We start from the raw sequence: 14,980 nt of genomic DNA on the forward strand, positions 1-14,980 counted from the left end.
TGAAATAATATACTCTGGTGATTTCGCTATAACATTTAGTTATATTTCTATGGTTAAATTCGAGGTTTGTTATACCTAAAATCTAATACATTTAACTTGGTCTTCCCCTAGAGTTGGTGGGACCAGAGATTTTGGGTTCTTCCGACTGCCATCTAGCTGTTGGGCACCATCTCGGGAAGGTCTCCTCATCTACGGTCCTCCATGAGGCGATTCCATTGGACAACGTTGATTGAAACCTTATCTCCTTTGACATTTGCTTTGCTGAGTGGTTTTGGAATTTCCCTCTCTATTCGGTAGAGCCTTCCAGTTCCGACCCATGGCTTCAGGGTTTCACATAGGTTTTGCTTCTGCCTCTCTGTGTTGTTGACGAAGTTCTTTCTGCTCCTTCATATCTCCACCATGACTGTATATCCACTATTAGGTCTACAGAGATCGTTCTGGCACTTACCGCTCAAAAGGAGTCACCCTGTTGTAGCAGTCCAGCCCAGGTAATTGATTTTCCCTTATCCTTGGAATATTTCACTTCAATGTATTCATTATTCATTTGTTTAATAAACTGTTCATTTGGATTGTTAGGTTCTGCCGGAGGGTTTCACACTGCACAAGTATGCTTGCATGGAACAGAATCCTACCCCCTCGCCCAAGTCTAAGGGTTGCAGACTTACTTTGTCGTCCACACACCCAGTAATGTGAAGGGATGTCTCGTGAAATTTTGGGTTGAAGAGATTCAAAGTCATAAAGGATTATTGGTTTATGATGCCAACTTCTTAAGTTGTTCTTCAATTAAATTATTCTAAGACTTATATCTTGTTGAGGCACATATTTTTCTAGACCCTATGTAAAGATGCCTTGCGGCTGTATTTTTGTTTTGTTCCTAACATAGTGCCATTGTTTAAAGGATTCTGGGCGTGTAACTTGAATTGGGTTTGCAACTTCCCATTGTAAAGTAAATCATGTTTAAGCTTATACCAATCAGAAGATGGTGATTTCATATTTTGAGTTTTATAGTTAGATACAGAGCTTTGTTACTATGAATTTTTGTGCCTTATATATTTGAAAGTTACATGGTTTTCACATTTGGATGGAACATGTTTCTGCCTTTCCACAATTATGTTCTTTATACAGAGGTCTATGATGTTCATCTGAACTGGCTTTCCTTCTCTGTTTAAGAAAGCATTAGTCGTTTACCCATATTCAATTATTATGGTCTTGAATTTGTTTATATGTTTCATACCATTTTGTTCTAGTATTTGTATCTGCATGCAGTTTCGGGGTTTCTACCCGCATCCCAACATAAACAATACTCATTAATTTACTGTGAATCTCTGATAATTTCGTAGCAGAGTCTTTGCTATGTTTTACCCAGAAGACCCATGCTCGTTTGGGGTTTAAGTCTTGGGTTCGAGATTTAATTGCTTTTCGAATGGCATTTTCTTTTAAATAAAGCTTGTTCATTTTACCTTAACGTCAGTTTCGATTTTCTCTTTTCCTTAAGGGAAGATTCTTTTCAGTTTTCATCTCAATATAATTTGGTAGGCTTGATTTTGCCTTAGATTTTAAATTAATGTTTGTTAATTGCATTTTCTTAGCTAGCGGAGCATTAAAAAAGTTGTAAAATACATTTGTTTTTCTTGTATCTGGGTTGTCTGTAAGTAGTATTTGTTCATTTCTTTTCTAGAACAGTAACCCTCTTCATTTGAAAGTTTCTAAAACAATTCCGATGAGTTCTGAGAGTTCTTGCTTATTGGTTTACTGCTTTCTTAAGGAATTATATATATTGTATAGCCTTAGGAAGTGGATTCTCCTAAAGGATGACTGCTAATATGATTACAGATCTTACTTTGTTTCTTTAGAATTTCCTTGGCTAGACTAATTTCTATTAGATAGCTAGCATGTTGATTATATACTTTTATTGGTAGTAATTAGGCCTTTACTAAATTAGCACATTTAACCTTTTCCAAACAGAATACATGTCTTTATTTCAATAGTATGTTTAACTTTCAGAAAGAAGTAAATACTTATCTGATTTCTATAGCTATTCTATCGACTGCGTAGTCCCAGTTCGACTATAATTTGCCGAATTTCCTCCCAACCTTGAGACTAGCTTTCAAGCCTAAGTCTTCCCCAGAGTTGTTGCTCACATGCATGATGTTTCCTTTAAGACTAAGGATCTTAGGTCTTAACCAGACTTAGCTTTATGAACCCGTCTGACATATCAGCATAGTATTCTCATTCACAGTTGCCTTTTCTTTTTCTTGATGTCAGATACGTATATCCTCTTTATCTCTTCCTTGAGAATAAATATCCAAGGAAGTAGTTAGGGATAGGTAACCGCCTACCCTAACTACCTGACATGTGAGAATTACCTAATTGTCATCATCAAGACATTCACTTCATGCATAGCTTAATCAAAATAATAAATATATAAACTTATAAAAATAATATCCAATTTGCAGTAATTAAATATTTACAGTTATAGGGGACATCACATCTATACTAGAATTTTGATGTGTGTTTCCAGTTAGCAAGTAAACCTAAACTATGTTCATATTTCTCTGTATACCCGTTTTCATAATACAATAGAAAGTTTTCATTTATTAAAAAAAATCTATAGCACTAATAGTATTAAAGATTCCATGCCAATAGTTGATTACTTCTTCAAGATATTATACATTTTGAAAAAGACATTTTTGGGAGAGCTCTTGGATGACACTTTCATGAGGTATATGGGTGATCATAACAATATTTTTTGGTTTTCACCAAACAATCCACATCATAGATATCAGTGATCAAATTTGGAGACTATGTAATAACATTACCACTTTTTTATTAGTGTGTTTGACATTTTTTTAGTATCACTTTGTAAATATTTTTTTAAATAAATCACATTATTAAGATTAATCTTAATAATGCAATTAAAACATTTATCACAAAAGTCGTAAATCTAACAATAATAGTATCACTTTCTTAAATAAAAAAGGTAAAGTCATACTATTTCAAAATAAAATTTCTTATTTTATTATTTAAAAAGTAAAGTGTAAAAATGTTTATATAATATTTTTAAATTAAAAAATAAGTTTTTGTGCTTGCTATGTTTTTTCATTTATATAAATTTATGCATATATTATATAAATATTTGAATATTTCCTCTTATTATTATATATTTGAATACATTTCATTTATATAAATTTGTGCATATCTTATATAAATATTTGAATACCTCCTCTTATTTATTTTTTTCTGTATAAAGACTATTCTATTAAGATTAAAGGAAAAAAATATTTACAAAGAGGTTTGAACCTCTGAGGGGGCTGTAGCCTGCCCTCTATCAAAAAGACTGTTGCAGGTAGCACATTGCCTTCTTTTTACAAAAATGAGAATCATAGAAGTGAGAATTATGGTAAGCTTGAGAGACCCAAAACTAAACTGAGCTATATAAGATCGAAGCTTCAGAAGGAGCTGATCTTTTACAAAAATGTTGTCCTTTACAGTCACTATTACAAAAAGATGGAAAACCAAAATTATGTCCTGGAGACTGTAAAATTTCATGCTGATAAGAAAAGAAGCCATGCACATTGAGAATTTCACACAAAAACCAGAAATCATAAGATAACTTGCTGTCATGTCGCTGAAGCCAAGAGTAATTAAACCTGCGGTGGCGAGTCTGTAGCGTTCTCATTTGCCTGGTTGGGGGAGCTTACCTAGGTTACCATCACATTATCTTCAGCTTCCATCATGCTGCCTTCTGGAGGAAGAACAAGGTTCAGAACACTTCCAGAGAGGCGCGCAGGCTCACAAGCTATTATTTGCTCTTGAGGTGAAGCTAGCTGAGGGCGAAAGTCTTCCTATTGGCCCTCTTCGTGCAACGCAGCAGAGTCATTGAGGACGACTCCAGCCAAGCTACCCTGAAAATCACTAGAATTTTGAGAATGAGACTGTTCCTTGGAGGTTTCATCCGAGCTTGTAAGCTCATCTTCCTCCTCCGAGAAGATAACAGTTATAGTAGCTGAGATAAGAGGCTTGTTAAGCCTGCTTCTGAACTTGAACCGGGTCGTTTGAAATGAGCTGTTTAGGGTAGGTCTAGAATGGTCAGAGGGTGGAGAGGATGGAGAGGCAGAGGCTAACGGAGTTATACGTTGAGGGACAGAGCCACCACGACCCCGAGAGCCTCCACGGGACCCTGAATTACTGCCATGCCTGGGGATGCCGCGACGACGGGCCATTACAGTATAAATCTGCGGATTGAAGGAACCGGGAGACTGAAGGTGAGAGTGAAGCGACCAGACATAGGCTAATTGAACCCAGTTCAAATACTAGACCTCTGTACGGAAGACCCAAATGCAGAGCTCGCAGTAGATAGAATAGACCACAAGAAAAAACCAAACAAAGACTGAATAAACCCAATGCCCGAACTAGACACTTTTAGAAAAGACTAAATCGAAACACCTTACAGAGACGGGCGAGACGAAATCAATAGACCGGACGCAAATGGAGAAGACTGACTCAATACACCAGACGCTGTCGGAAAGAACCAGAACCATATACCTGAAGCAGGCAGAATGAGACCAATTATGAAGCCAGGGGGGCTTCCAAATTCTCTGGGCTGCGCAGAGGCGCTGAGGACATAACCACCAGAGGAGAACAATGCCTGAAGAACTCGGAGCAAATATGCCAATGCCTGAAGAACTCGGAGCAAATATGCCGTGGTGAATGCGCGCCATACTGAAATCACTTGCCTGCATACCTCGAGCCCGATGATCCATTAATGCCTGTTAATCACCTACCTCGAACCGCCAGAGCCAACTTAGTGGAATGCCAGCTGCCCACTTCGCATGCACAAGCATTAACACGTAATTAAGGCACCCGCATCCGGGTAATACCTCCTCTTATTATTATTATTGAGATGTTATGTTTTATCATAAATATATATATTTAATATTTTTAAATTAATTAATTTAAAAATGAAAAATTAATATATATATATATATATATATATATATATATATATATATATATAAATATTAGTTTTAATGAATATTAATCATCATCATCACTGTTAATAATTAATAAAATAATTATTATTATCTATTTAAAATAATATTTTTTAACTTATTTAAAATTAAAATATATATATTTTTAATTAAAATAAAATATTTGAAGGACCAATAAACCATATTAATCTTAGTGTACATTAATCTTTATCATATATAAATTTATTAATTTTTTATTTGACTTTATTACATAACAATATTAAAATCTACTAATTAAAATACTTATAAATTAAATTTTAAAAAATATAATCTTATAGGATTAAGATCTGCTCTTTTAAATTTTTTAAGTTTCTCGAAACATATACACAATTATCATTGATATTTTGAATAATATTTCTTCTTTTTCTTTTTAATTTGTAATTTTTTTAGTTTATTGGATGGAAGGATTATCTAAAGTTGGGCTAGTCGAATGATCTAAAATTTGGTGAGTCTCTGAACTAGCCAAACCCATCTATTGAATGGAAAAATCATCTAAATTTTTCTCCCAAAAATAATTTCTAATCTCAATTTCTCCCCAAAAAATTCAACCTAAAACTAATAGAAACTAAACCCCGCTCAAGCCAAATAATCTACACTTTATAAATCAACATCTTAAATTTTTAAATTAATAATAAAATATTTTTAAACTCAATAACATAACATTTAACCCACTACTTTGAATAACAATAGATCACACGTACCTTCTATAACTTTCACACAATCTCCATTTTACTAACCTGCTTTTAGAGAATATTATCTGAAAATCAAAATTAAATAAATATTTTAATATTCTATTTTTTATAATTCTTTTAGGTTTATCTCAATGTAATACATATTTCCACTTCAAATGAATAATATACGAACGGATGATTATGTTGAGAGAAGCTACCAGCTGTCATTCGTGGAGAGAAAATCAAGATGAGAAAGGGCCATTAACTTTTGTGCACATAAAGATTTATGAATGATACCTTTCTGAGATCACGAAGAAATGGTGGTCGTAATCTTGGGTTATTTGAAAAGGTTTTTACCGCGTAAAATTCACCATAGATAAGAAACTATCATTCTCATTTTTCTATGTACTAAATGATGCCATGTTTGTCAAAAGTATTTAGATAACATAACACTTGTTGACTTGTATCATCATTTATTATTTGGAGTTATTTGTAGAATAACAATAAGAATTTTTTTTTGGTAGGTAAACACCCACGGGGATTTGAAACAGTAACCTATCGCAAGGAGTGTCTTAACAGTGCACCCATTCACCGTCAATCCAAAATCCAATGAACATCGATAAAAATTTCATATACAATGTAATTTTGAGATTATTTAAGATTTTTTAAAGATTTTTTTAATATTATTTAGATTATAAGTTAGAAAAATTACAAATATATAATTTTATTGGTAATAATAAATTTAAAATTTTTAAGATTTTTTGATATATAATAAAATTTTAAAATTTAAATAATTTATATAATTTGAAATTTGAAATTTTATATTTATTAATTAAAAAATTTAAAATTTAAATTATTAAATTTATATAATTTGAAAATTCAAATTTTATATTTATTAATTGAAAAATATAATTTAAATAAAAGATATTTTTATTTTAATAAAAATCATATAATTTTTTTATTAAAAAACAAAAAAACATATCTTATTAAACTAAACGCTTTACCATTTATCAAAAACTCACACCTTCCATCTATTGACAAAAGAAAAACATGACATTAACGTTTTCACAGTCAAACACAATCCAGAATATGTTAAATTCAACAAAGGATTCAATGGATCCAGAACATCAAAAAGGCATATGCTCAGTTCCTTGTTTATGTGGAAAAATAATTCATTGGTGAGACTGCTGGTCATTGTACTCAATTTATTCCTTTGTCTTTTCTTTAGTTGTGTTAATCAATAGAGCAATTTATAAGCATTCAATTTATTGTTTTGTCTCTAGTTAAATTTTTAATTCAATGTTTTTTGGGTTGGGATGGTATTATTTATTGATTAAAGTGTATTATTTTTCTAGATAATTTATTATAAATTTAATAAAATATTATTAAAATTAAGAATTTAAAATAAAAATAAAAATGACTATTATAAAAAAATTAAAATTTTATTAAATTTTAAATAAATAAAATTTAATTTTAATTTTATTGTTTTGCTTTTTCTTTAGTTGTGTTAATCAACACAACAATTTATAAGTATTCAATTTATTACTTTGCTTCTGGTTGACTATTCAATTCAATGTAGTTTAGGGTCTTAATGTGTGACCCTAGATTTTTGTGAAATTGAAATCAAAAAGTGTAAATGATTATTTGTATGTTTTTGTTTTATTTTTATTTCATTTTTGAAAAAAGAAATAAACTATTAAATAGCAATGGGTAATTGGGAATTTAAATTGTAAAATTAATATAAAGTAGAAATATAATAATTATTGATTAAAAGTGTACTATTTTTAAAATAATTTTATTATAAATTTAACAAAATACTATTAAAATAAAAAATTTAAATTTTAAAATTTATCTAAAATAAAAATAATAATAATAAAAATTTTGAACCTTTATTATAAAGTTATAATTTAAATCATTTTTATTTTTAATTCTATTGCTTTGTCTCTTCTTCAGTTGTGTTAATCAACACCGCCATTTTTCAGCATTCAATTTATTGCTTTGCCTCTACTTAACTATAAATAAGTTATTTATTAAATCACTTCACTCTATAGGTTTTTGAGTATTTTACAAATGTTCAATTCAATTAACACAGCCATTTATCAGCATTCAATTTATTGCTTTGCCTCTACTTAACTATAAATAAGTTATTTATTAAATCACTTCACTCTGTAGGTTTTTGAGTATTTTACAAATGTTCAATTCAATGTAGTTTAGGGTGTTAGTCTATAAGTTATTGATTAAATCACTTCACTATGTAGGTTTTAGAGTATTTTACAAATGTTCAATTCAATGTAGCTTAGGGTGTTAGTGTGTGGCCAATAGTGAGATGAGATTCTTACACAGTTGAAATAAAAAAATAAAATTGGTAATTAAAAATTTAAATTATAAAATTGATATAAAATAAAAATGACGATAATAAAAAATTTAGAATTTTATTAATTTAAAATTATAATTTAAATAAATTTTATTTTTAATTTTATAATTTTATATTTTATATTTTTCATCAAATTTCTCAAACACATTAATAAAAATTTATTAAAATTTTAAAATTAAATTATAAATTTTTTATAAAATAAAAAAATATTTTTTTTACAAATTTATAGAATTTACCGTTTAATTTAAATAATTTTTAATATTTAAATCTACTGCATTATGAAAATAATAGAACTTTGCCACTTTATCAATTTAAATATTATTTTAAAGTGAAAATGACAATAATAATAAATGAAATGCACACCTTCGGAAAATTAAAAAATTATCAAAATTTAATAGGTGAATCAGGTTGAAAGATTGGCTGAAAATAATCATGATTTTACAACCAAAAAGTACGCCAGACAACACAGTCGTAACTATGATCTAAAAGCATTGCCACTCTCAGAAAACCAAAGCATGAATGGAGTTCCGTGAACAAAAGCATATGAATAAACCTTCACACTGATTAAACTCAAAATGGAACATGTGGTTGTGGCTCTTTGATTTGTACCAATGATCATCTTCAATACAGTTTTCACTGGAATGAAGGCAATGCAACCAATTATAAAGTAGAAGTTATGGTTTTTTGGGGTCTTTTATGGTTTAGTCATTTTTTAGATATTCTGAATTTACACATTTATGGAGATTCCAAAGTTATAATTGATTATGTTCTACTAAAGCTATCTAGAAAGAATCGTCTTCTTTTAAGATGGATGAAAAGGATTGAGACCTGCTGGGAATCACAAAAAAGATACACAATTCAGCATATAGACAGGTTATAAAACAAGCAAGCAAACTGTTTATCAAAGAAGGGCTTATTACAAGATCTTGGCAAATGGCATATGGTCATCCAATGGGAAAACTGCATCTACAATTTTGAGGATTTCTTTCCTTCTGATATTTAGTGTTCATTATGTATACTACTGCTTTATCTTACTGTGCATGGTTTTTTTCTTGTTGATGGTTTTGTTCTGGCCTGGCCACTAGGCAAATACAGTGTCCTCTGCAAAGTGGTTTTCATTTTGTAGATGATATCTTTCATCAACAGTTTTTTTGCTCTTGCACATTATATGGAGCAATTTGATAAAATCTGTTTCTCAATATATGTTCACATACTTGCTCAGCTCTATTTTTTAGATGAGGAATCGTAATGATCCTCTCTTGTATAGCATAATCTTGACTGTCACTTGTTCAGATGGAATATGTATTTTACCAAATGATATTAATATATACTTTTTTCGTGCTGAAAAAACCTTCACACTGTTAAAAAAACATTGTTATTTCAGAAAGGCGGACCATGAGTGGAATACCGTGACAAAAACCATATGAATAAACCGTGCAAGCACTCAAATCAGAATTGTACAATTTCAATGCGAGGGAATATATAATGGGTCTAAATCCTCCCGCTGAATCAAATAAGGTCCATCGAAGCCTGCAACAGACATGCCCACCAGTTTCTCTGATAATGGGGCGGGCGATATATTTATCCATGTTATTCCAAGTATTTGATGGAAAAGTAATAGGCAATTCCCTAATTAATGAGGGCGGCTAGAGATTAGAGGGAAATTGAGCGCTTCGTGACGAAGTGATGAGAGAGTAACTGAGATGCCGTCCAGCGCAAAGAGGCGTCCTTCTGCAGGCAGCAGCGGATGAAGCTCTGAAACTCTGGACTAGCCGAGGCCGGGGCCGCGGGTGGTTCCCCGTAGCATATAAACCACATGAGATTCACCCAGTCCGCCGGCACGCCGGGCGGCAGTAACGGCAACCGCCCCAGATAGCATTCGAGGAGGCTCAATCCGAGGCTCCAGATATCCCCCGCGCACCCGTCGTAGCGCCCGTCGTCCTTATCGGGATCGATTCTCTCGGGGCTCATGTAGGCGTAGGTACCGACGAAGGAATTGCAGGGGTCTAGTGTCTTCGACAGAATCCTGCTCACGCCGAAGTCCGCGATTTTGATGTGGTTGATGCTGTTGACCAGAAGATTGGAAGGCTTGATGTCTCTGTGCACGATCTTGTGAGAGTGGAGATATTTGAGGCCCCGCAGCACTTGCGTGGCCACCGCCGCGAGGTAGGGCTCCGACATCCGGCCGCACTTGTCGAGAGAGCCCCGGTCCATGTATTCCAGCACGAATTGGATCTCCCCGCCCCTGTCGTACACGCCGTGGCACTTGACAACGTATGGGGAGTCCGTCGTCCGCAGGATGTCCATCTCGCGAACGATCTGGCGACGGGTGGAAAGATCGTGGTTGCCGTGGACGACCTTGAGGGCGTACAGCGTCTGGGTTCCCTTGCGGCGAACCTTGTATACTTTCCCTCCGTTTCCGCAGCCTAGAATTTCCAGTTTCTCAAGCTCCGACGGGTCGATCTGGTTTGAATTTTGTGTGGCTTGCGGCAGCTGAGGTGGGCGCGGCAAAGGAAGCGGCACGGCATTGGCAACGAAGGGTTCTTCGCGCGGTGGAATGGGGAGCGTCAGCCCCGACCTCCTGGTCTCTCTTTTCCCTTGGGGTTTTGATCCTCTGACAGGGTGGAATTCCCAATGGCTCATAATCTGATGTTGTAGCCGAAGGCGATACCGGTTTGCCTTCGGAAAATTCGACGCCTAGACTGGGAAGGCGAAGGCGTGTGCCAGCGAATTACAACGACTGAATGAGTCTTTGCGAAACACACTCAAGCTAATATTACCGTGACGTGACGTCACGTGACATGGCCTGACTGGTGGAGTAACGTTGTCTATCACAGCTTCTTGATTCATGTGTGGTGGATAACGTTAGACGATTGGTAAAAGAAGTGATGGGTGTGAAGAAGTTAGGTAAGAAAAATATCTAAAGTGGGGCTTAAAAATTTTTGCACCTCACATTACAATTTTTTTTAACAACATCATCAAGAGGGGTTCTCACAAATTGGACAACTAGTATGACAATACCTATTTTCAAGAATGATGAAGTCAATAATCTTTCTAATTATAGGACCATAATGATAAACCCCTTGTTTGCCAAGTTATTTGGAAGCATGCTATAAAATAAAATTAGCAAGTGGGTAGAAGAAAGAGATAAACATGCTTAAGGGCAAACAAGTTTTAGACCTAAACATTCTACACTTGATCATGGTATAACTTTAAGACACATCATTGAAAAAGTTCGGGAGAAAAAAGAAGTAGCATTTTGTTGCTTTGTTGATTTCAGAATAGCCTTTGACACGGTTCCTACGGATAAGCTTTGGCACAGAGTGGAGGAACTTGGGTTCCTAAGCATTTGAGAGCAGTTGTGCATAGGCTGTATGAAGCCTCGTGAATGTCAAAATTAGAACTTCAGCAGTCATTTTTGAAAGTTTTAGAAGCGATATGGAGGTCAAGCAAGGTTGCCTATTGTCTCCTACCCTTTTTGGTTTGTATATCAACAAGCTTGAAGAGTGGCTAAATTTCAAACGGGGTGACGTTATCCATTTGGGCAAGTTTGTTATAAGACTTCTCTTGTATGCAGATGACCTTATTCTGATTGTTAAATCTGCTCTTGGTTTGTAATGACACTTACTTTCACTTGAGCATTTTTGTAGAAGGGTGGGGATGCAAGTCAATATTAGCAAAACAAAAGTAGTGGTTTTCTCTAACAAAAGAAAACATAACTTCCATAAGTTCTACTTTGAAGGCAACATTATGGAAGAAGTTGGAGATTACAAATACCCCAGAATTGACCTCAACATAAATCTAAGCTAGCACCGTTGTAGAAAGAAAAGAATTTTGGGGGGGTTGGAAAGCATTTTATGTTTTTCAAAATAGGTGTAGAGAGGTAGAGTTATGAGACTAGGAAACCAATCAAACTCCTTTTGGGCTTTTAGTGATTCTTATGATTCTCTACGATTGTTAATTGTGGGCCAACAGTACATCTAACATGCAATGGAAACAAATTGAGAAAATTCATAAGCGTTTGATTACAAACAAATTCAAAATTTAAAGTGTGGTTCCTTATGCTATCTTGTTAAGTGAAACAGTGGCTTCTTATTGAAGCAATTCCTATGGTGCGAGTCATAAGGTATTTAAAAAAAAGTGAGCAAATGGAAGAGGGAAAATGGCTTAAGGTTTTCTTCAATGACATATGATGCAATAGAAAGAAAACGTGCGACAGAATAACAAATGGTTTAGTAAATGGGGTATTTGCTTGAACATGTGTCCCACAAACAATAAAGAGATAAACGCTTTTGTTATAGATAAGTTCCACAAGCGTACTTGGGATAAGGATTTAAGGAGAAAGAAAGAGTATTATATTGAAGAGTTTAAACCCACTCATAATCATCAACAAAAGGTGTACATAGAGGCCAATATTTCTTAGAGAGCCAAAATTATTATTGCTAAGTTAAGGACTAATTTTCATCAATTCCATTGTGAGACAGGGAGCTCGAAAAGTCCAAAAGAAGTGTAGGAATAAAGAGTGTATTTTTTCTCTTCTAGAAAAGTGGAAACAGAAAATCATTTCATTTTAGAATGTGAGGCCTTCAAAGATAGCAAAGAAAGTTATGCAGATATTCTTGCAGCCGGCTCTTGGGATAATTTATTTAGCGACGGGTTTGAAGAGAAGTTGGGAGCCTCACAGGAAAATAGTTGAATACATGAATCAGATGGTGAATCAACCTGTCCCATAGGATATTTTTACCCTTGTGGACATTAAAATATTTTCTTCTTCTTCTTCTATACTTGCACAAATGGTTAAGTTGTTGCTAGGTTATACATAAGAATATTTTATAATAATGATGAGGGAAAGTATGCTAGTATTTTTTTAAATCATAAAATCAAAATTTTGGTTAAAAAAGAGATTAATGTGTAAATATTCAATAAGATTGTCTATTGATATAATTATCTTAATTTTTTAGGTAATGAACCTGAATTTATATCTACAAATAAATTCATTACCTATTTTGTTATTAAATTTAAAATGAATTCTTCAAATTAAAACTAAACACTAAATTTTATTAATTAAACAAAATAAGTATAATGAGTATATAAAGTTTATAGGACCACCCCCATGAATCACATCCCATCGGTTTATTAATAGAGCCTAATCTCTAAGGTATCAAAGAGAATTATCCCTGTGATCTCTTATTAGCAATGTGATTTAATTGACACTGTCATCTCCCATTAGCAATTTGATTTAACAATGAGAACTCAACGAATTGAGCTCACCCTCAAGGCTAATAATTATTATTTTTTAAATATATATGGTTAATGATTAATAATTAATTATGTTAGTTTTTGTTTATATTGGCGTTTTATATAATTTGTATTTAAAATCAATGAGATAATAAAATATTATGTTAAAAATAAAAATCAATGTATTTTATAATTATGATTTATATAAAAATAATAATTAATAAAAATAATAATTTATAGAAACTTGTATAATTGTACATAGTTTTATTAACAATCAATATGTGGAATATATTTAATTATATAATTGAAAATGGAGATGAAAATAGGGAGATATAAAAATGGATATGTTTATGTTTATGTTATTTAAACCATTAAATTTGGTAATCTAAAGGTAAACCAAAATATTCAACTTATTTAACAAGTAGAGGATAATATGCATTTCAACCCCTTTTTTTGAATTTATAGGTATGTATAGGCAATTTTATTACCTTTGTAGAATTTCCTACTGTAGATCACCTGATAATGCAATATACTAAAGCAAAATACTTGATCTACTTCTACAAACAAACTTGTGGAAGCTTAATCGATTTTGAGCAAGATCAAATAGAACACATATAATAGAGAATGAGAAATCAATCACACATGAACACAAAAGAATACTTTGGGGAAAGCCTCAGCTAAAAACCTCGATCTCTGTATTATCATACAAGTGGAAATATCTCTGAATTACACAAAGCTTTAGCTCACAAGCTATCCAGCTCTCAGTACAATCCCTCAATGTTGCTCATAGACTGAATAGACACAACATATGTCTTCCTCCAGTCCTCCAAGCCTCCTATTCCTTGCGTAGTTTCTCCTAGGTCCTCTGGTTGCCACCTGTGTGAATTTCCTCTCAGACAACTCACTAAACTCGGAAGTAACTGCGCAATCTCCAAGGAATGAATTCCTTCTGCATGCAAGAGATATCCTCAATGGAATATTCCTGCAACTGATAGTACACTGTCCCATCATCTGATCTCAACTGGGTCTCTGACTGAACTGACATGCATGAGTTATTTATGAGAGAATATTTAGTTATCTGAAGTGCAGTAGTTACATGCATGCATGCATTAACTAACTGAACTCACAATCAGTTTCACAAACTGTTGGAACTAATCTAACTGGACTTAACTCAGTTAACTGAGCTAACTAATTACAACTCAAAGTACAACTCATCCTGATCACTTTAATTAAGGGATAACTTCCTCAATCAAAGGGAAAATTGTTGCATGTCTTCACATAGACTTCATGTTTGATTTTATCCAACTAATTAACTCAAGATTAATTAATTAATTATTTTTCAAACAGCTGCTAAGATCAAATTCGAATTTTAATTCTCAATTTTAGTTCAGGGACTAACTAAAATTGGAATGTATCCCGAAATGCTATTTATAGCAATGCTATTTTTAGCACTTCTATATTTAGCATTTCTTGTTGCTATTGTCAACACTCCCTATCAATAAGAAAGGGATTATATGTCACCCCAATCCTGTCTCTGTGGAACTTGAACTTGCATTTTGACAATGCCTTAGCCAAAATATCTGCATCCTACTCCTCGGTCGAAACATACAACAACAACATGATCCTCTTCTGATTTGATATTCACCCTATGAGTGACATCAATTAAA

General features: G+C 33.1%; 1 long non-coding RNA gene and 1 pseudogene across 1 annotated transcript; one reads left to right on the forward strand and one right to left on the reverse strand.

Moving 5' to 3' along the window:
- Positions 1 to 236: 236 nt before the first annotated feature.
- Positions 237 to 993, forward strand: LOC149181582 (uncharacterized). The gene is made up of 2 exons (XR_016257547.1): positions 237 to 488; positions 577 to 993. It is a non-coding gene; the product is annotated as an uncharacterized LOC149181582 (long non-coding RNA).
- An 8,492-nt stretch (positions 994 to 9,485) lies between these two features.
- On the reverse strand, positions 9,486 to 10,802 carry LOC149181583 (mitogen-activated protein kinase kinase 9 pseudogene; annotated as a pseudogene).
- Between the last annotated feature and the right edge of the window lie 4,178 nt (positions 10,803 to 14,980).

The sequence above is a fragment of the Pinus tabuliformis genome, chromosome 3_2, assembly GCF_031772625.1.
Source record: "Pinus tabuliformis cultivar Carrire ecotype Pingquan chromosome 3_2, CPIR1, whole genome shotgun sequence".
In the NCBI taxonomy this organism is placed as follows: domain Eukaryota; kingdom Viridiplantae; phylum Streptophyta; class Pinopsida; order Pinales; family Pinaceae; genus Pinus; species Pinus tabuliformis.